Below are 21,392 nucleotides of genomic sequence, written 5' to 3'. Positions count from 1 at the left end.
CCGTAGTGACATCATCGGTCAGAATAGATCAGATATACATACAGATTCCAACTGAGCACTGCACATGCCATTTGAGGTGGCGGTTGATACCGCGGCGTCTTTTAGCCATCCAGTGATGGTTTAACCCCATCAGAGTGACATCGCGGTGTTTCGCGATGGGTTCCCGTGTCTAATATCTTGGCCTGCAGCGGCGATATCGGGATGCTGTTTCTTGTGACGAATTTCCCTTCCATCCCCCTACGCGTGCACCTTGCGGCTTGTGAGAAATCCTGGCGGTTATGAATTCTTTTGGCGTTTGAAAATTCTAGGCAACCGTCGGTGCTTCTGACACCTTCAAAGTCTTGTAAATCCCGCCCGAACTGTTGGATCGAGACCAAAATTCAGGTCCGAACGGGCCTGGATTAGCTGTGTGATCGCGCAAATCACACAGGAACTGATCTGTAGTGGTTTCGAACTCGTAGGCGGAGACGCGTTAGTAAAATTCGTTTTTCCGAACTTCAGTGCCCTTGTTGGAAAGAAGTTCGCCTCGGACAGGGTTCATACTTGGAGAACCCACTGTTCTCGACGCGGAGCACGTGATAAAATGCACCGCGTCTCTCTAAATTTAGCAGTTCTCGAGTTAGAGGATTCCGCGTTCACACTCCTCCCAATACATGGGACCAGCGGTTTCCCGGCCCCCCCCCAAAAAAAAAAGCCTTCCCGTTGCTGCCACATGGTCATGTTTGCCTTCGTTATGAAGGTCTCAATGTGCTCTTTCCAACAGCGTTTGTCCCGTAGGCACGCGATGTTCCGTTCTCCCGATATCGGCTTAAGAGCATGATGAGCTGCGAGGCTGGCTAGAGCCACCCTGAAACGCTTCCCACTTTTCGGTGTCGTAAGTCGATTACCCGATGTTCGATTTAGTCGAAATTTTGTGTGCGCGTGCTCTGTTCCCTGCTCTACAACTTTCCAATTGTGACTAGCCGTCGATTTCCAGTGGTTAAGACGTCATTCTCGAAATTCCTGACACCGACCACCGTTCACCGATTTTTGTCCCTGTCTTCAGGCTTGAAGCCCACGGCGGATCCGACTTCCTTTTAATGGGCACACGCACTCGACATGGGAAACGCGTAGAAACTTGCCGCATCTTTCTATCCCTCTCGGTTTTCGAGTTAGAACACCGTGGCAACGGCGGTTCTCTGATACATGGGCCTGGGGCATTTTTTTTCGATATCGGTTCTTGCTGGCGTATGAAGGTGATTGAGATGTGTTTTTGAAGAGGAAAACGTCCTCTTTCCGATAGCGTTGGTCCCGTCTTCGCGCGACTTTCCGTTCCCTTGCTACATTCCGAGGAGCGCCTGGGCGCTGGGGCATGGCCTGGCGGGCAGGTGGCCTTCCTGCCGTTTCTGCGCGCTGCGGGCGGCGTCCATTTCGCTTGCAAGCTTCGTTGCGTTCGCTCGCCTTTTTCTGGCTCCCGTTGTCTCGCGTTCCGTCGTTGCTCTGGTGCCCTGGACTGCTGTGATTGTGTTTTTATGCCCTGCTAGTGTTGCCTGGGGGTGCTTTTATGTGTGCACCCTGGAAGATAGGTCCAGAAGCCTTGCGATTTCTTAGATTAAAGGTTAGTTCTATGTTTGTACGATTCGAGCAACTTTTGTTTGGTATCATTCCTAGCGTGTGGGTTCTATTACTTTATGCTAGCAGTGTGATTATTACCCTTTTGATTCCTATTACCCTATGCTTTATCTTTCAGCTAAGTGTACTCGTGACCCTACCAGCACTTTTCAAGGTGAAGATGCAACATCGTCAGTGGCCCCGTTACTAATGTCTAATCTGTGAATTTCAGATACTTTCGATGTATTCATTGCGGTGAACAACGCGGTTGGGACAGCACACTCACGACGTGGGAAGGTCACAGAAATGTTGAAAGACATCAGGTAAGTTACGCTAAAGTGCGTTTCAGAGCTCTTCAGTGACTTGTGTTTACTGCGAAACAGATTGGGCATACGCTTCACCCGTGCAACTTCGTCATGTGCCCACGGCTTTACGGCTGTGCCACTGTATGTAAAAAATGCTGAGTGATTTTAATAAAGAATTTGCAGGGAAGTACAATGTGTCGCACCTTGTTGACTCTTTAACAGATGTGTGGAAACGTCGTAGCGGATGAATGTGAATTATGGATCTCCAAGTGGCGTCGCCCGCGTCATTTTCAAGATTTTACCCGTTTTGAAGGTACGTAGTGAATGTGCGAGGCATTCACGTTCCTGCTACGTGGTTATCCATGCGTTTCCCGTCTTCGCAGGCAATAGGGCTGTTGATAGGCAGAATGCTAGGCTACTGCAGACTGCAACCATAGGCGCTGTGTCTAAAGGTATGCGTATACGTCGATGCGTACTTCACAGTGACATTTTGCTGTAGCAGTGTTTTTGAAATTACATTTCTTGCAGGTTAGGCTCACATGACGCGGCACGGAAGGGAGTCCGTGGCGAAAAGTGAATATAGCCGAAGTTGGATAGCGTTAATTTTTGCGCACGAAAGGCAAGCTGGACACATCGCAAATCTCCAGTTGTACGAAACACAGTGCAGCATGGTCGTCGGTTATGCCAGTGCTTCAACATATGTTTCAGCGTCGCACTTCGGACATTGCGGGCCCTTGTGGACCGATGCTGTGTGTGTTCATGGACATCATGTTTTCAAAGACATGTAAGTTCTCAATAATAATGCGAAAAAAATGCTGGTCATGTTACGCTGTGATATAATACCTGGTGAGGTAATACGATGCTATGACGCTCAGTTCATACGAAATAAAGTGTTTGATCTAATGTTGCTTGTTTGTGCCACTGATACGCACTGCTGTGCGGTGTTGATGTAATGTTCAGAGAACGCCAGTAAGCCTGGCTAAGGCACGAGAAAAAGGTCCACTAGAGGTCCGTAAAAGGTCGTCATTGACGTACTATGGACTTCCTTGGGACGTGCGCGGATGTTATTTTGGCAGTTCTGAGTACGTCCCAAGTATGTCAAAATTATGTTTCAGGATGTCCTCAGGATGTCTTCATCGTCCTCAGGGTAACATCATGTAGACGTCCTTGGGACATCGGTGGTTTACTGGGAAATGTCCCACGGAAGCAAGACCTTGTGCAATGGTTGCGGGAAAACGTTGCATAGAACTCCCACTATTCCATCTTCTCTAGTCGAATTTCACTCGCCGGTCTTTGTTGATTTCCAGAACACGAGGAGTCTCCAAAATAAAAAGTACAGTCACAGCTTCCGTAAGGTTTGCAGCAAATGTCAGTGTAAGGCGAACGTTGGCTTGCACTATTGGACTGAGTGAGTGCACCTCCACGTCTGGTGTGAGGTGGTAATAGAGCATAATTTTTTCTTTTGATAGGCCTCTGGAGGTAGGGGGATGTCTTTGCGCTTCAGTTTGTGAAGCAAGTTCATGTAACCCTTTGTGTAAATATCCCGTGGAAAGTCAAAGTCATCCGTGTACTGTTGACCACCAACATTGAGCACTGCTCTCTTTAGTTTAAAATGCTCCAGTTTGAAAGGGTTTCGCTGCAAGTTGCCCTGGTATGCAACACTCTTGACCATCAACACCGTCAATTTTGGTGGAACTCTTTCACTGTTGAGGTCGTCGAATATCGCCTGAGACTGGTTTGGTGCAATCGTTCTGTACTTAATTTCCAAACCTCGGAGGAGATACGAGGCAGGTGTCGTTTGAAGTCTTCGCTCAATGCCGACAAGTACGCTGGGTGATACCTGCACTCGTCGAAGGTAGAGGACAATGCGTGCAAACTCCACTGTATGTTTTTCATTCTCAGTGGGGCCAGAGAGAAGTCTAAATTCGTCAGTCGTTTGCCTCAGCACAACCCTGAGATCGGTTCCATTAAGCAAAAATTTTTCCTGCTGGCAGATGTCACTGAAGATTGGTGCATAAAGATCACAGAGTGCAGATCCTTTAGTACGTTTGTAACGAGCAAACATCCCTTTTGCTTCAGCAGGCACGGCAAAATTTTCTGACTCTCCCACTGGATCTGGTTCGTATAACATTGCGGACAGTGTGTGAGTTTGAGTAACATTGTTTGCATTGGTAATGATATCCAGGTAGGAGCGATATGCATAGTGCTCGAAATTAGAAACCAGTGTCGAATTTAGATAAATATGCACATGTTGAAAGAGGGAAGAGGCAAAACCCTGAACGGGGATCACGTTGTCTGGTGTCACAGTCGTGCCTACCGTGGCGGATGCCACGTCCCCATTTTTGCGAACAATCTTGCATTGAATGTGTAAGAAACTCGACTGTAGATCGAAGAAGGCACCTCCAAGACCGGGAACATTATACTCAATCACACCACTCGATGGTGGTGCTGAAACAGGAAAGAACTCCACGTATTCTGACTTCTCCAAGGAAAAGTTGGTTGGAGGCAATGAAAAGAGCTCCAGTTGATTTGTTGTGCAGAGGCAGGAATTCTTGTGTACAATAGCAATGCTAGACATGTTTCTCAGGTGAAAAAGTCAACCTTTCTTCGTTTCTTCACCACTTTCACTGACCGGCCAACCCTCTTGCGTTTGCTTTTATTGCTTTTTCTTCCTTTTCCTTTAAGTTTGCGAAGCAAATCGTCATGGGTTGAGTGGATCGTGCGGCCAACACCTCTCTTTACAGCCTCTCCAAATGTTGTTCCTTGTTGAACTTCTTCAGCTATATGACGTCCCGTGTCGAGGAGTTTTCGTCCCACATATGGTGCCACTTGTTTAGTTAGTATAGGCATGAACTGCTGCACCAGGTCTGAGAAAAAGCCTGATCCAACTTGATAAAGCGGTCCCGAATAATGTGGAAGATCACGCTTACCGCCACCAAAATGTGCGACGCAACAAGGTGGCTGCAATATATGCATTTTTTTCTTAGACTTTCCTAAAGTGTAATGTGACCCCGACACGTCCTGAGCCTGCAATGAATGGAATGAAATCACCTATCTCGTTTGCCAACTCGATTTGAATGGTAGTTAATTCCTTTGCTACTACATATTTATAGTACAGGTTTGTAAAAGAATAAGAAATGACTTCGTTACGATTCTGTACCCTGAATGGAAGTAGACGTAAAAGTGGTGCAGTTATATGTCCTACAGCTTCGCTCCCGATGATGTCTGTGTAAACGAAGATGTAATTTTGTGCCGGGAAAAGACATATATCACGCTCTGCCACAGCAAAGTTGGACAAAGTTGTTCTCGCTCCAAATCACAACATTAGAGCTAAATATGGATGAAAGGTGGTGTAGCCATCGTTATGACGTTCCAGCTGGCAGACGTTGTTGTAGGAATTGTAGAATAAAATACGAGCGTCCTGAGGTAGCTGTAACTGTGTCCGATATGCATGATTTATTGCGTCTACGAGATCCTGTCCTGAGCTGTAGTAGCCTTCTGGAATTTCATATTTTTTTGTGCGCGACTGATAAACAATTAGGGTGATTTCCTCTTCGGTATCCACTTGATACTTGAGTACCTTCACAGACCGACCTTTATCAATCTCCGAGCGACCAATAATCTTCTGAGTAAAGCCAAGTTTAGCTGCCAGCGTGGAACTGAATTCCAAGCCGGCATTCAGCGGAAGCTGTATTTCATAATGACCAGTTGCACGTATTATTCGTGCCTGTGTCCTGTAATGCTTTGCGAGCAACTGTTTGATGGGTGGGAGAATGTTTTCTCCCGCCTGAAACTTGATCTTCTCCTTTGTAGTTGTAGCACCGAACATGCCCCGACAACACAAGCAGGTCCGAAAAACATCTCTAAGGCGTCACTTGGGGAAGACGATGATATCCCTAAAACATCTGAAATACAGCCCAAAATGATCCCTGTCACGTAACAATGGCACACCCAGATATGCCTCTGGGACGTATCTGGCAGGTCCCAAGGGGCTTTCTTGGGGATGAGCGTGGTACGCAAATGGGATGTGCCCGTAGGCTGCTCCTCCTCTCCTACCCCCTCCCTTTTTCTGCGTTGCTTGGCCCCGTTACAAAAAATGCGCACTCAATACTAAATGCGCTTGCACAACACGATTGAAAATTTGAAGCAGGGAGTTCAGAAAAGAACTAGTTTATTCTTACTATTGAGACTCGCAAGTGTAATTCTACATCCATCATTTGCATGCGGAATTGAAGCACTTGGCATAACAGTAAATCACAATATCACAGCATCAAGAGCAATCCACAGTAATAAACTGTATATCACAGATCAGCATTGTTGTGGCCTTCCTGTTGTTGTACTTTTGTCTTGTCTTGTTGTACAAGTACTTTGTCAGTAAAGTATCAACTTACCTTACTCAACTCAGCCTTACAATAACGGATTACACTGCTGGAAGGGAGATGCTCCAAAATGTTTATCAAACATGCAGCACAGTAAAAAGAGAAAGCTTAAAACATAACCTAATTACCTAAAAATTAATCGCTGGGCATATCACCTTATGAAAGAACTGGATAGAGTGTTCCTTTCTCCATGTCACATGAACTTTGTGATATCCGTGTTGAATAAAAATGAAAAATGACCATAAAAATATCATGGCACCAAAGACTGCAACACACTACAAGGTACCCACAAAACAATCTGTAAAAAAGAACCTTACGACCTTTACGACAAAATACGACCTTTCATAATACCCTGGCATTCAAACACTAAGAAAAACTTCAATGAAAAAGACTCTGACTTCGCCTGAGCATGATGAGATGCGGCGACCAGGTATCGTTCTTCTCGCAACAGTGTGTGAGTGTGAATAAATGGTGGTACTTAGGCGATGGCAGGTTCCAATAAGAAAATGAGATCATCTCAAATGTATCAAAGTTCCAAGCACTGTGCACTTATCTGCACGTACAACACATGAAAGGTGAAAAAATACGGACTTGTAAAACGTAAAAGGTGCAGGTAGCCACATATTGAAGCACACATGATGCTTCAGGTATGAAAATTGCAGTCAGTTTTGGAAGTGCTTCCTCCGGGTGGGAAGGCCGTGACTCAGTCAAGTTCGCACCGTCCCAGCAAACCACCGACGTCCTAAGGACATCCTCAGATCATCCTGTGGTCCTGGTCCCTCATGGATGTCCTAAAAATGTCTTTAAGATGTCTTTAAAAATGTCCTAATTTTATCCAGTGGGATGTCCGAGCAGTATGTCACTGGGACTTCCTGACAACGTCCTACCTGGATGTCAAACTTAAATTGAAATGCATGCATATTTTTGTGCTGAAACTATTGCAGCTTCATAGTACATCACACAGTTTTGAACAGTATGTTGGAAAGGCAGGTCCATGGTGATTTTGAGCATCGAACAAAAAAGTATGAAATCATTATTGAAGCGCACATGGCAGGTAACACATCAAACAACCAATATTTCACCAAATCTGTTCCTCATATCATTGTTCATATCACCTGTTCACGAAAGCAACATTGCAACGCATGGCCCAAGCTTACCTGAATTGAATGAGAGCGAGTTACTTTTGGAATGCAGAAACACACATATTACATGCTTCACTACACAAAAGTCTCGTACTCTGATAAAGTGCACCTATATAGGTCAAGTGACCAGATGTCCCTATTTACGTGGTAACTTACCGGGTTTTTATCCATTGTTTCTGTGTCCGAAGTTTGCAATGATCTGCTTGTTGATCTAACAAAAATACAGGACCTTCATTTTTATCCTTTACAGCATTTTCTGAAAGGCTATGAGAGCAGCACAGATGCCGTTTTCCCAATTGAGTTATGCGGCCATGCGGACATAATCTGGAAGAGTGTATGTCAGTACAAGATGAGTGAATACATAAAATTCATTAATTAACTCTTTAATTAGGGAATTTGACAAAAGCGAGATAGCAGAATAGGAGTAAATCCTCGTTCAAAGCCATTCTATCTTTTAAAAATCCAGAAAAGAGCGCGTGCCGTGAAATATTCATCGCTGGATTTTGGTATGCAGATGAGTAAAAACGAAGAACCGCGCCTCAGAGCACATCATCTACGCCGACGAAGGCTTCTCAGGGCCGGAAAGCGTTTTATCTAGCCAGCATATCGGCCAACTCCTATCATCTCCGTCGCTCCAAATCACGTGGCCCCTGACATGAAATGAGCGCTGTGCTCCCTGCGTTCCCAGTCACTGCGGTTTCGTGTCAAAATTCAGGGATGGATATTTTAACGCACGTGCGTGTTTCAGGAATTGCTAGACGCGAAATGGCTTTTAACAAGCATAGTCTCTCATTCTGCTATCGCGCTTTTGCACAGAATCCCCTAATTAAAGAGTTAATGAATTTTATGTAATTAGTCAACTTGTAGTTTTATACATTCTTCGAGAGGATGTCCACTGCAAAAATGACATCTGTGCTGTCCTCATAGCTTTTTTTTATAAAAATTCTGCAATGCATCAAAATAAGCACCCTGTATACTACTTGGGCTTGTTGAAAATGGAATCACGCTAAAACTTTGGTAATCAGTCTCACGAAGCTTGTCTTCCTCCAGCTCGGGCGTGATTACTTAGTATACGGGCTGTAGTTCCACAATCCGTGAAATCAATTAATAATGAGAGGATAGAGAGGTAGCAAGCGAGCTGGTGGTATAGATCCATAACTTAAAAACCCGAGACTAGGGGACAAAATTGAGACCTTGTCTGTGTTTGTCGTTTTTTTTGTCCCCTAGTCTCGGGTTTTTAAGTTATGGATCAATTAATAATGTTGAAATGCCTTGCGCTGAGTTGAGGGAAGTATTTTGTGACTGTGAAACTACCCGCCTGGCAACTGCTGCGAAGATAGTGCAAGCATGAAACGGTGGGCCAGCACAAACCCCGCTTACTAAAATCAGTGCTTACTACTACTGCTTTGAATTCAGAGAGTTCTGGTGACGCCACATATATGTGTTCGATGTTGTACATGGCGCTACAGCCCTGTCAGGTCGCACAAAGACGGTGAAAACGTATTGAAAGACGCACAGTAAAATTATATGAAACAACCTTCAAGATCACAATGGTGGTTACGGTGGGTAATATCCCCCAGGTGAAAATCTGAACTGGATTCCGAAGTGGTTCCATTTGTATGCCAAAGTGGTTTGAAGTGGAGTAAACCGTCTCTGGTTCAGAGTAAAGTGCTTCCACTTGATTGTCAAGTGGTTTCCAACTGTTTGTTGGGTCCATATACCAGAAACATTCGCGCAGAGTACCGGAATCGAACTTTGCACAATTTTCACTTGAGTTTGAAACCGAACCTTTAATGGCCTCGTCGTCGACACGAGGAGCAAGACCGAGTGCCATCTGCATCAGTACGTGTTTTGAACGTTTTGTACGTGAGTACATCATCATCATGAAATGTCGACGAAGGCATACCTTGAGCTTGAGGGAACGATAACACACGAAGAAGTAGACATGACGAGGTTTCTACTTCTTCGTGTGTTATCGTTCCCTCAAGCTCAAGGTATGCCTTCGTCGAACCTTCACCAGCTCGCTTGCCTGCTCACCCTTATTTCACCTTTGAAATGTCGTTGCTGTTGGTCGTCGGGCTCGTCGGTTCGCAGTTTTCGTCTTTCAACTCTTCAAAACGGGCAAAAACGTGAATATTTAGAATCTCAGTCGTCAGGCACTGTATTATGTACAACTGCTTGTGTTACAACTTCTGCACCAGCTCAGTCGGAAGAAACTACAAGCGATGCGCAGGACTGCAATTACGCCGGTAAGTAGAAGTGATTCGATATTTATGTACATATTTATCTCGGTTCTACTCCCCGTTATTACTGTTGTCTAAAATATCGTAAGTGCAGGCTACCTGTTGGGTAATCTCCACGCCCTCCTGCTCAGGCTTCTCTCCCATGGGGTTACTATTATCTGAACTTTGTGTAGCCTGCTAGTGCTTGAATTGGCTTTGTTATGAATTGTCTTGTAGCTTGCAGTTTGTCATACAACTGGAGGAGACTTGCAGGATGCTTATGAATCATGCAGAACAAGGGCCAGCTACTGAAAAGAGGTATGTGTCATATGATTGTTGCAGGAAAACATTTACGTGTACTTCTGCGAAAAGTTTCTCTACAGGTTTTCTCACTGAAACTGAATTCCCAGTTTATCGCTTCAATATGCACCACGTTTATGTAATTTTGTCCTCGGATGAGGCAAGAATGGATCCAGTCTCATCTGCCACGAAGTGTCCTTCACAATGAGGTAGGAGCAGCAGCACTTCTTACTGGCTATCAGGCTGATATAAATATAAACTGTACTTTTTGCACGAAACAGGATTGCAGATACTAAAGTAGCAATGTGGGTAGTTGGTGCTGACGGCTCATCTCAAAGCAGCAACACAAGACAAGGACGACGAGTGAAAAAGCAGTAAGTTCTTATCAATCGTCGTTTCTGTCCTGTGTTATAGCTTCGAGATGAACTGGGCTGCCGACTGTTGGTAAGACCAAATTATCTTCACGTAAAGCAGCATTGCCACTGGTGTGAATTTCTTCTTTTCGGTGATAACAGTATATTCGGGTACAGGTGTCGTAGTATAGTCGGCTTGCACTTTTTCCATCATTGACTCCAGACATCATTTATGCCCGACTAACTAGCATATACACAGGAGTGTTATGAGAAATGATCTGAAAGTTGCCATGTTTTACAGATGCGGACTACATAACGAACGCCACTTTGCCAGTGCTTAAGTTTTTTCAGTAAGCAAAGTTGCAAAGCAAAGTTCAGTAAAGTCAGTTGTGACTTGGATAGGTGAGCATGCGGATCTGGCTAGTTCTAGCCGAGGGTATTATAGCTGTTGGCATTTCAGTATGGTGAACCCCTTGGCTCGGCGCCTCACATATGCAGTGCTGTTCCGTGAAACGTAGCCAGTACTCAACGTGTTCTTTGTGTGAATTATGGCCGTCGCACAAGAGGAATATTTTGAAGTAGCCTGTGTGTATGTTTCATATGAAATCAGGTTAAAACTTGGGCAGGTTGGTGTGACATACTAAAAGCGTATGTTTCCTGGGCGCTGAGGAGCGCGACGTTGCGGGCAACGAGCACGAGCTGTGCAATGCGTGCGACGAGCTTTATGTGTGGTCTCATCTTGCATCTGACCCAATATGCCATTAGGCGAAACAGAAAACTTCGTGCCACTATTATGTTTGAAGTGGACACTGCGACAAAAAAGGCGGCTACGCCTCGGCAAAAAACTTGCATCAAAGGAATCAAGAACCGAAGATGCATCTCGCCATTAAATCGAGAACTAGGGAACTGTGTACGACTATGTTAAGAGATAAACATTTTTAAGTGCAATATCAAGAGGTGCCGAAGATGTGTTCCAATATCATCCAGATAAATGTGTGTGACAGTGCGACTAAGTCAAGCCAAGACTGAAACATTTTTAAGTGCAGTATCAAGAGACGCCAAATAATCTGCATCAAAACAATCGGCAGCTGAAGATGTGTCTCAACATTAAATCAAGAGAACCAGGCAACGGTGTGTGACTAAGTCAAGTCAAAGTGAAACATTTTTAAGTACAATATAAAGAGTGAAAGTGTTTTCGTATTGTGCAGCATAAAATAAAGAACTTTTGGAGACTTGTTATGTTATGTTGCTTGCCTGTGCTGCAGATAGGCACTGATGTGCAAACAGAGTAGAACAAACCGATGAACTGACGTACAGGCAAGCTACTGGACAATCTATGATAAACATGCCTGAGCAGGTGGTGAGCACTGAAGACTGCACAGGGCAGTTGTCTTGTATAGTCTCCAGTGTTTACCCATTGCTCAGGCTTGTTTAACATTTCAGCAAGTCTGTCCACCAGATGCCTGTATCTGTCATTTTACCAGCATTCGGGGCACGACATGAAAGAAAACACAGTATGGGAGAAAGATCCATTTCAGGTCCGTGAAATGTAGTTCGGAACGTTATAAGGACGTTTTCAGGAGATCCTGGGATGTGACTTTGGCAGTTTCCAGGTAGTCCCACAGACGTCCCAGGGATGATAAAGGATGTCCGAAGGACGTTTTTATTGTCCGTAGCTAAACGTTCTGGGGACGTCCTCAGGTCATTGTTGGTTTACTGGGTGTCACGAACCTCGATCATCCCATCACCGCTCCCGTGGTTACCAAGGCTTTGATCTACTAACACGGGACGTGGCTCATGATCACTAGGAGTGTTCACCAACATCGAAAGCGGTTCGCTTGACTGACCCACAAACATCGAACGCGTTTCACTGCCGGCATCACCATCGTTGCGACAGTCATATGATGCTCCTTCAGTTTATCACGCAGAAGCTTCCCGCTACAGCTTGGCTCACATGACGATGAAGTGTTCGCCTCGATGTTCGTTTGCTGCATCTCATGATGAACACACTTTGATCGAGGAGTAGCTCACGATGTTCCTAAACCGAAGTTAAACGAAGAAAAACGCGTTTGAGCATTACAACGCTTTGCATGCTTTCAAACTAACAGCAAGCTTCACTCTCGATTCCGAATAACACATCAAAAGTATACTTACAATTCATTGACATAACGCCGTTGGCAGCAACATTGACAAGGCCTCGCTGGAGCACATGCGATCGCAAGAAGACCGTTGAAAATTGAACCGCGCAGTCAGCAGTCTCGCCCTCCTCCTCTCATTGCCGTGAAGCAGTTCCCCCTCCACTCGTACAGAGGTCTCTGACATGCTCCCATAGGGACGTTTTTCGGACCTCGTTGCTCGACGTAGCAAGTATAAGTTCTGAAGGCATCCCCACGGATCCCTCAATCGAGCCAGCGACGTTGGGATCTGTTTAGGACGTCCCCAAAACGATACGTGTTGTCGGGGTGCTTGTCTCTGTTATCTCATTAACATCATATGTGACATTCTTGATTGCAAAAGGAATATTTACCTCTGTCAGGGCAACTTCCCACATACCATCTAGACTTATGGGTTGAGAGAGCTTAACACGAAACTTGCTCATCGTGTTATTGGGAAATTCATTAGTGGAAGCATTCGAGAGCAGATTTACATAAAACTGGCTCGCCATTTTCCTCCTTTCTGGTAAACGTTAAGTTGCACGCACTACTTTTATATGCAACTGGTGTGCCACTTGTTTTCTAAGTCGAGGAAAATCTCGAGAGATGTGGTTCGAAATAGTCACCCTGAAAGAGCTTCACTTTTCCACTTCAGACGTTACACACACACCGAACATGCCCCCTCGCGCACTTTTGTCCTAATTTCGACGCCTGATATCTCTGGCTATAGATGTCCCTGATCGCAATACTTGGTATCAGCTCACTCAGCTTTTAATGCTCTTTCATTTGATATATCTATCCTGCATATACTTCCTAGCGGCATGTGCTGAAATAGGCAAATGTTTAGGCATATTTCGAAATAAACATGGATTTTGCGCGTGTATTTCTCAAAAAGGTTACACTTGATTTCAGGTATATTTTGCCAGGATATGGCCCGATGTTAGGCCTTTCATCTAACGAAAAAGCTTCTTCTCCAAAGGCGTATACTGATGATTAGCGCGTTAAAACGCGGCCCCACTGCGTATACGAACGTGTCGGAGATATCTACAGCCAGAGCAAGAAGCGTCGAAGTTTGCACAAAACTGCGCGACAGAGCATGTTCGCCGCTTTTTATACGATACAGTGTTGCACCTGTGCGCCTAAATTTGCGCTCGGAGTGCTGGCAGGTAGGTATAGTAAAGCACAAAAAAATTGCACTCCGATATCTTTTAAAACTCAGGATGTATACACGTGCAAACACGGCAAAATTGCAACAATCGAATTCAGGGCTGGATTTCTCGATTTTTTGCACGGAAAGTATTCGAATGATTAATTTTACCAATGTTGATCATCATCTGCGATGAGCGTCTAAATATATATAAAAAATCATGAAAATTCAAGAAGTCCATGGGACCTCCCCGTCTGAGCTAACCTGGAACCGGCCTACAATGATCTTCTGGCTAACCTTTTCAGTGACTTCCATCTTTCAACAGTCTAACTTAACTGGCAACGAGTTCCAACTTCTATCTCTGTTCCATATAACCTCTGTTAAGTGAATATTTGTGAACTAATAGTACATATGCGGGACTGGTGCTTATATACTTTCAATGTAACACTCTTTTTTTTTCATTGCTGGTGAAGTGATGCATTAAAGAACCCATGTATCTTGTGACTACGATGCAATAAAGAGTTTTCTACAATGACATATTGATTTTGTTTTTAAAAATCGCGCAAATTAACTCTTGTTTGGGGGTAGGAGGTACCCGTAAGTGTGCATTGGCTGCCCCTCGGGAAATCGTTGGGGTACGATACAGGCTGCCGATAACGGACCATTAACATCCCCGTGTTGCAAACCGTATGCCGGACCATGGTCGGGAGCCGACCCGACCAGGTCGGCGCGCCAACGCGCCGACGTTGCGCCGAAGCGCCGGCGCACCGACGTTGGGTCGTCGCGCTGTGCTGCCTGGGGAGGCATTCTCAGAGATTATTTTTACTGATGTCAATCGAGTGATCAATTGAAACAAATACAAGACAATAATTATTTCAGGCAGTAACTTTCTAAGCAAGCGAGAAATATTTAAAAGTTTTCCTATAGAGGAAATTGACAGAAACAATTAATATATCATGCATACATAATGCCCAACTCATAGAATATCAATCGAGTGAACACCTGAAAAAAAGTCAAAACACTAATTAATTCAGACAAATCATTTCTAAGCAAGCAGCGTGAATACACCACAGAATCTGTACAGAAACTTGTCATTCAAAATGAATAAACAAGATCAACAAGTGGGTTCAAACGCTAAAGTGAGTGATGAAGGCCGACGACCCCAACATCAAGTTATGGAAGGGAGGATTCTAGCGTGGTCTTGCACATAGAATCATTGAAAGCACACGTTTTTTCTTACTCATCATATCCTTTTGTAAATCATTTTCGATAATTCTCACGACGGGTGGATATTAATAGCATTCTAAACCAGATAATAAATTTTTAATCAATAAAATGAGCGTAGATATGCTTTTAATTAAGTGTAGAGGCACAATCGAAAACAGAACAGACAATTGCTCTACATTGAAGAGATGGACGGATTTTGTACTCGTTACCATAAGTTGTGAGAAGATGTGATAAAAAACTGCTTCGAAAAGGAAGAGCCTCGAAACGATTCAATTATCGCTGCATTTCAATACGTCCTAGACATGGTCGTATTCGGAGATATGGTACAAACTACAGAATTGAAGATGCAAGAATTTGTATGCCGAATCTACAATAGTTATAAAAATATCTGCACATCAACGTCGGAATGGCCACTGGGATTGATGGCGGGGTTTTTGAGGTTTGCTAATGAAGAATTGAAGGACACTAGACCAGTTGTAATTGTAATCATTGCAATGGGCATTGCGTTCATCAAGAAAGCAGTGAGATCAAATTATCATATACAAGCGGTCTATATCGCACGATTCATTACGGATTTGTTGAAATTACACATATCTGAGATGGAAAGTACATAAAATCTTATCACGTGATATATTCCACTACCACGGCAACGCAATTATTTTCTTCTACCAGTTCTTGCAACGATGTCGGATGAGCAGAAGTTCAATATTGTTGAAAAGGTCTTATGTGTCATCACTTATTGAAACTCAACGAACATATCAACTGTGGTGGACCACCGGACGATTTTCATCTAATACTGTCTTGTATGCCATTCAAGAATCTTCGTACAAAGAAAGGAAACATCAATAGGAGATTGTGCAAGTTCATCGCAACAAAGTGCAAGTTGCTGAAGCGATACAAATGCGGCGACAACGTATCGATTGCATTAATCAACGCTGGATTCAAGCGACCGATAATAAGACATTATGTAATACGTTCCGAATTCATCAATCAAGACAACAAAGGAAAACTTCAGAGTTTGGAATAGGACAATTGTAATTTATCGAAATAATATCATCAATATAATGAATCTTTAAAAAATGCAAGAAATAGTATACAGTTTTGACTTTGAAAATCTAACCAAGAAAATGATCTTTAGTGTGGAGTTTGCGTTTTACCACGTTATGAGCTAAAAACTTATAATAAAATTAAAGTATGGCCTTTCCATTTGTAGTGCCCGGATGCTATAACACTAAAATCAGGTGATAGTTTTTCAGTATGGGCTACGGGAAACCTCGAGTACATTTTGTGAATTGGATGTACGTTTATGTGTGACCTGTGCTGATCTGCTAATTATAATTAAGATAACATATCTTCGATTGTGTTTATGCATAATGCTCATCTTCATTGTATATTGGTTAAGCATTTCTGACGACAGTTGTGTGATCCACCTCTCCCAAAATCTGATTACCACTTAGAATTTATTTCATATACGTTTGGGTGCTGTGTGTTACGAAGATTACGTGATTAGAAATGTAGACTTCGCCTGCACATCATGCTTGTAAAATCCTCCATTTGCACCGCGGCATTTGATAATAGAATCCTTTCAACATATACTGTCAAAAGATGTTATAGACATACTTTGAATTATAGATTTGTCGTTTGCTCATGCATAAGAGGTCTAGTCCAGCTGTTTGAGAAATATACATGCATTGTGGAATTTTATTCATGAAATATGATAAGTTTTCATAAAAGATTAGTGTTCCTCTTTTGTAATCAAACACTGATGTATCATGCCTTTAAATTTCAATGACTGATCCTTCTCCGGCAATTCTGTCCTTCGGGTGTTGAAGTTGTACAGAGTGTAGTCGGGTAAACCCTATTTGATGGTCAGCTCTGATTCCATATGAGAATTCTTACACATGGTGTGGAATATTCGTTTCCTTAGCGATCATTGTTCTCAATCTAGCCATGCTAAATGCAAAGTGTTTTTCATTGTGATGCGTAGAATTCATTATATTGATGACAAAGATTACATTTATTATTTCAGTTATATGCTTGTTTATTTCGATAAGAGTAGTAGAGACTGGGTCAGAAACAACGGCATACCTAAACGCCGGCACCCCCGCTAGGGCAGCGCCACCGTCGCGCCGACTTTTTTCGCGTATTTTTCCCTGCGCGGCACGTGTGGGGAGGGTTGTCCGCGCGCTTATCGGCAAGGGAGGGCTGCGCGTGCGCTCATCGTAGCATATTTTTCAGCCTGGGCAGACTTCTTTGGCCATACTTGGGCCGACTTCACATATTTTTCCGATACAACAGGTGAGCGGTTTACATGCAGAGACATGCAAAGAAGGATCATACACAAAAAGTCAAAATATATTTATTAATGCCAATCAAGTTGAGATATATTTATTAAAGTCAATAGTGCTGGGAATTGTGATGCCAATCAGGTGAAGGAGAAAAACCCAACCGAAAAACCTTCACCAACTGTAACAGGGTAGGGCTCGGGTGGAGGGCTGCTGTGGTGGGCGGAGCGTGACCGGAGGGCTGCGTGTGCTCTTACCATTCACTCTGGGCTGACTTCTTTCACAATTTTCCTACTTGGGCGTCCATGGCCGGAGGGCTGCGTGTGCGTTTACCATTCAGCCTGGGCCGCCGACTTTCGTCATTTTTCAGCCTGAGTCGACTTGAATCGTAATTTTTCCAGCTACAACAGGTGTGCAGTTTACATGCAAAGGATAGCCATACACAAAAGTACAAGTGAAAATATATTTATTAAAGTCATTAGGAATTATGTTATGACTCCGCGTGAATGGGAAAAACTTAGCCAAAAATCTGAAATAGAAGGAACACAATACACGTAACAATACTTATTACAGGTATGATACATTAGTATTGAATAGGTATCACAAATCAAACACAATATTTTTATTAGTGGAAGTTTTCAATGAATTAGAATTGATAGCGCATTTAATCAAAGAAGATATTCTTAATCAATACGATTACAATCAAAATTACAAATTGTATTATAAAACGTCTAATATTCCTATACGTGAGAACCATCAGTGCAATAGCGGGAAGTTCTGATAGTTGTATGCAGTTAAATGTGAACAGCAGAGACTCTGGAGGACTATGGGACACGAACACAAGAGGAAATAAAATCTATACCACTACTTTGGTTAATCAAACAACATGGTAATCTATCATTCAGAAAATGAAAAAATCAAACTCATCAGGAGATAGACATGTTAAAATGAACTTCACCACATAGCACGCTCCTAGCCAACAATCAGAACAAGAACGACACGAACACAAGAGGAAATAAAATCTATACCAATACAAAGAAGATATTCCACTTCACCACATAGCACACTCCTAGCCAACAAACAGAACAAAGAACGACACGAACACAAGAGGAACTAAAATATATACCAATACAAAGAAGATATTCCACTTCACCACATAGCACACTCCTAGCCAACAAACAGAACAAAGAACGACACGAACACAAGAGGAAATAAAATCTATACAAATACATTTGTCAAACTCATCAGAAAATATACATGTTAAAAATGAACTTCACCACATAGCACGCTTCTAGCCAACAACCAGATCTAATGATATCTACCCTGATTTGTTGACGACGGGTGCCGATAGATGTATGGAAGACCATGGAATACGAACGACAAGAGGAAATAAAATCTATACCACTACGAAGAAGATATTCCTAATCAAAACAACACAGTAATCTATCATTCAGAAAATCAAACTCATCAGAAAATTAATATTCCTATACGTGAGAACCATCAACGCAATAGCGTGAATATCTGTCATAACATTTTCGAGCCCAATAGGGAATCTCAATTTCACATTACTCAACTTTAATTTCTTATTAAGTGAATAGCATAGACGTAAGGAAATAATGAGAAACAACACAATCATCAGCTACAATTAATAGAGAGCCAAACCTGCGCACCATCCAACACATACAGAAATAATAGCTAATCAATGTATCAATGGCGAAATGGCACAGACCTAACGCTGAAGAATAGAGGAACACGCGGCGACACGTAAACATCAACAGAGGAAAATAATCTATCATTGAACCATCATAAAATCGATCAATATACAATTTTCATTCTAACAAACATTACGAACCTTGATGGAGGTATCCAAGACATAGGAAATATGCACGGTTTTCACTCTTTTCCTCAAAGCCGGGAGACTTTATGTCTATATCTATGTGACCATAGCACAGCGTATGCTTTATCACTCAAACGGTTAGGGGCTATATTACTTTGTCCAGCAAACGAGGCGCTGAAGAGGTCAGATAAGAGAGTTCAAAGGCGATACAGTTTATTGTGCAGCGCAAAGAGATGTCGATATCACTCGCTGGGGTCACTATCTTTTCGCATCCTTTCCCTGAAACGGAAATCTTTCGTCAAAGTGGTTGACAAGTCGGCTAAGTTTATAGAGATGCGATATTGTTATTGAAGATGTAAAGAAAGTCCAAATTATTAATTGGTAGCAATGATACTCAATCAAAAAGAGAAACAAAACTAATTACATCAATTTTTGTAATATCTTGCAACAGAAATTTCTAATGGACCACACAGAAATATCAAATGTGAAATGCAACTCAGAGTTATGAGGCATTCCAATCTTAGAGGTACTTACTTATGTCATGCGAGTGAACAATTGAAGCAAATGCAAGACAATAATTATTTCAGGCAGTAAGTTCACAACTCATAGAGTATCAGACGAGTGAATACTTGAAAGAAAATCAAAACAATAATTCTCACAACAGGTGGAGATTATAGCATTCTAAACCAGATAATAAAATTTTAATCAATAAAATAAACATAGATATGCTTTTAATTAAGTGTAGATGTGCACTTGAAAACAGAAGAGACAATTGCTCTACATTGAAAAGATGAACAGATTTTGGTACTCGATACCATAAGTCTCGGGAAGATGTGATAAAAAACTGCTTCGAAAAGGAGGAGCCGCGAAACGATTTCATTATCGCTGCATTTCAATACGTACTAAACATGGTCGTATTCGGAGATATGGTACAAACTACAGAACTGAAGGTGCAAGAATTTATATGCCGAATCTACAATATTTATAAAAATATCTGCACATCAACGTCGGAAGGGCCATTGGGATTGATGGCGGAGTTTTTGAGGTTTGCCAACGAAGAATTGAAATACACTAGACCAGATGTAATTGTAATCATTGCAATGGGCATTGCGTACATCAAGAAAGCAGTCGGATCAAATTATCATATACAAGCGGTCTATATCGCACGATTCATTACGGATTTGTTGAAATTACACATATCTGAGATGGAAAGTACATAAAATCTTATCACGTGATATATTCCACTACCACGGCAACGCAATTATTTTCTTCTACCAGTCTCTGCAACGATGTCGAATCAACAGAAGTTCAATATTGTTGTGCAAGGTCTGATGTATTATCACCTGTTGAAACTCAACAAACGTATCAACTGCGGTGGACCACCGGACGATTTTCCTCTAATACTCTCTTGTACGCCATTCAAGAACCTTCATACAAAGAAAGGAAGCATCAATAAGAGACTGTGCAAGTTCATCGCGACAAAGTGCAAGTTGTTGAAGCAATACAAACACGGCGACTACATAGCGCCTGCGTTAATTAACGCTGGATTCAAGCGCCCAATAATCAGAATAAACTATTTAATGTCTTCGGAATTCATCAATGAAGACAAGAAACGAAAACTTCGGAGTTTGAAATAGAACTGTAATTTATCGAAATAAACAAAGTGTATAAGTGAAACAGTAATTGTAATCTTTGTCATCATTATAATGAATTCTTCGCATCACAATGAAAAACACTTTACATTTAGCATGGCTAGACTGAGAACAATGATCGCTAAGGAAACGAATATTCCACAATTTGTGTAAGAATTCTCATATGGAATGAGACCTGACCACCAAATAGGTTTTACTCGACTACACTCTGTACAAATTCAACACCCGATGGACAGAATTGCCGGAGAAGGATCGGTCATTGAAATTTAGAGACATGATACATCGGTCTATGATTACAAAAAGGATCACTAATCTCATGTGAAAACTTATCATATTTCATGAATTAAATTCCACAGTGCATGTATATTTCTCAATCAGTTGCACTATCCCAGACTTAGTAAAAGAAGAAAAGGGCCCTTTGACAAGCAACCCGATTGGAGTGCGGAACAAATAAATAAATATTTTTGTCAACACAGTTGTCCATTGTTTGAGTAGGAAAAAGGAGCCGTCCAAGGCTTGCAGTGGGGGCCAAGATATGGCAAAACGGGAAATAAGGCAAGATAACCGATTGCGGCGAGTCGTTCGCGACAACTTTTACAATCGCATTGGGGTTCACTGCCTGGGAGATAATACGAAGCCTTCGCGAAAAGCGAATCTATGATCAGATGCCACAATGCAAACGAAAGATTTTACGAGCACGACGTACAGGCCAAGTCTACGTTTCTAATCACGTAGTCTTCGTAACACACGGCACACAAACGTATATGAAATAATTTCCAAGTGGCAATCAGATTTTGGGA

General features: G+C 42.6%; 1 long non-coding RNA gene across 1 annotated transcript; it reads left to right on the top strand.

Moving 5' to 3' along the window:
* The first annotated feature begins 1,340 nt into the window (after positions 1–1,340).
* On the top strand, positions 1,341–2,229 carry LOC135397862 (uncharacterized). Its single transcript, XR_010423813.1, has 3 exons — positions 1,341–1,597; positions 1,730–1,765; positions 1,823–2,229. It is a non-coding gene; the product is annotated as an uncharacterized LOC135397862 (long non-coding RNA).
* The last annotated feature ends 19,163 nt before the right edge of the window (positions 2,230–21,392 follow it).

The sequence above is a fragment of the Ornithodoros turicata genome, chromosome 6 (genome assembly GCF_037126465.1).
Source record: "Ornithodoros turicata isolate Travis chromosome 6, ASM3712646v1, whole genome shotgun sequence".
Taxonomy (NCBI): domain Eukaryota; kingdom Metazoa; phylum Arthropoda; class Arachnida; order Ixodida; family Argasidae; genus Ornithodoros; species Ornithodoros turicata.
The sequence above is the reverse complement of the archived record's forward strand: the minus strand, read 5'-3'. Positions and strand labels throughout refer to the sequence as shown.